Here is a 2,418-nt window from a genome sequence, read left to right on the forward strand (position 1 = left end):
ATTAAGGCTTATCTAACAAAACAAACGTTTATTTTTTGTCGAGCGACGAATCCAGGCGAACAAAAGCTGGAAAGGAGGACGAAGGGGAAAGCGATAATCTTCTTGACCAGAATCACCTTTCGTCACCTCGCCGGCCATGAGTCGTGGAGCGTGTCGTACAAGTTTCAGGTTCCTCGGTTCAACTGGACCCTCATTCGTCCCACTCGCCCGCGCTGGTGCGACCGGCGCCGCCGCGCCTTTCACCCTCAAGCGGCTGAAGACTTTGGCTTGTCCCCCAAGCACTCACAACTTTTACGGCTGCCACACTCGGAGCCTCTGTCGGGCTGTCTCAACCACCCCCGCCTGGGTCCGGCCTCGTTCCCCCCCCAACCTCCGTAAGCTCTCCCGTAGGGGTCGTGGGTTCTGCCCCCGCCTCCTGGGGGCCAACTCCTGCCTCCGCGGACAAAACTACACCACCGATGAAGTCAACAGGCGGCTAAAAGCTATCAGGAACAGCTGCGCCCCTGCCTGTTCAGCTCGTATCAAACTGCAGAAGGGCGAGTCAACGTACCGGTGCATCAAAAAACGCTGGCAAGAGACTGAAAAATCAGCGTTCTACTGTCAGGCATAGACTGTTCCACCTGCTTGCCGAAAGACTGATACTCCGCCATTTACCATTGAAGATTGAATTGGAAAAAGTGTATCATAGCACTTTAACAATGGACTGTATATAATGTTTAGCATCCTACATTATCATGCTCATAATGTAATATACTGTATCTCTATACATCTACTACTCTTGTATGCGTTCTGCTACATCATCCCATTCATATATCTTTATTGTCATATTCTTATTCCTTTACTTGTGTGTAAGTAAGGGTAGTGTTGTGAATTGTTAGGTTAGATATCGTTTGGTTGATTAATGATTGTTCGGATAGAAGCACAAGCAATTTCGCTACCTCGCATCTATCATGCTAACATGTGTTTGTGACAATACTCCAAATACAGGTATGCAAGTTTTGTGCGTCATACCAAGAAGAGTCGAGGCTTGTAGATTGTGAGCCAAAGGTGTTCACAACAAAGTACTGAGGTAAGGGTAGAATAGTTATGTAGTTTATTTTCAGTTGTTTATTTTTATACATTTTGCTCTGTCGGATTATGGGGTATTGTGGTGTAGAGAGTGAGGGGGAAAAACTATTTGCAGTCCTTTTTAGAGTAAGCGGCTGTAACTTTTAGTACGTACTTAAATGTGGAAAAAGTAAAGGGTCTGACATTTTCTCGATGCACGAGTGCTATAGGCCAATTTAGTGTATGTACTGTGGTTTCTCATGTAGTGCTATGGCCCAATACTACTGTATGTACCATGATGGTTTCTCATGTAGGTCCTATAGGCAATTACTGTCTAGTACTGTGGTTTTCATGTCGGTGCCTATAGGAATATAATGTATAGTATGTGGTTTCTTCATGTAGGTGCCCTATAGGAATATAACTGTACAGTACTGTGGTTTTATGTGGTGTTATAGGCATTACTGTATAGTACTGTGGTTTATTTATGTAGGTGACTATGGGCAATATATGGTACAGGTACATGTGGTTTCATTCATGTAGGTGCTTATAGGCAAGGATATCTGTAGTAGTTACTGTGGTTTTTCATGTAGGTGCCTATAGCCAAGTATATGTACGTAACTGTGGTTTTGCATGTAGGTGGCTAGTAGGCAATATCTGTATAGTACCTGTGGTTTCCATGTAGGTGTGATAGGATATACTTGTAAGTAGTGTGGTTCTCAGTGGTAGGGTGCTAGTAGGCATATATGTACGTAACTGTGGTTTCTCATGAGTAGGTGCTATAGGCAATATCTGTATAGTTGTGGTTGCTATGTAGGTGCCTATAGGCAATATACTGTAGTACTGTGTTTTTCATGTAGGTGTATAGGCATATCTGTATAGTACATGTGGTTTTTCTCATGTAGGTGTATAGGCTAAATAATACTGTACATACTTGTGGTTGTCTCATGTAGTGGTATAAGGCCCAATATACTGTATAGTAGTGTGGTTTTTCATGTATAGTGCTATGGCAATTATGGTACAGTAATGTGGTTTCCTCCCAATGTGGTGGCCTATGAGGAATTATACTGTAATAGTCATTGGTTTTCATGTAGGTCCTATAGGCATTATAGCTGATAGTACCGTGTGGTTTCTTCAGTGGTGCTTATGGCCAATTATACTGGGGTTTTTTTTTTACAGTACCTGGTGGGTTTTATAATGTAGGTGCCTATAGGCAATTACTGTAATAGTACCTGTTGGTTTTCATGTAGTGCTGATATGGCCAATAACTGTACGTTAACATGTGGTTTTCATGTGGTGCCTATAGGCAATATAGACTGTATAGTATGTGGTTTCATAGGTGCTATAGGCAATTACTGTTAGTACTTGTGGTTT

The sequence above is a fragment of the Salvelinus sp. IW2-2015 genome, linkage group LG13 (genome assembly GCF_002910315.2).
Source record: "Salvelinus sp. IW2-2015 linkage group LG13, ASM291031v2, whole genome shotgun sequence".
Taxonomy (NCBI): domain Eukaryota; kingdom Metazoa; phylum Chordata; class Actinopteri; order Salmoniformes; family Salmonidae; genus Salvelinus; species Salvelinus sp. IW2-2015.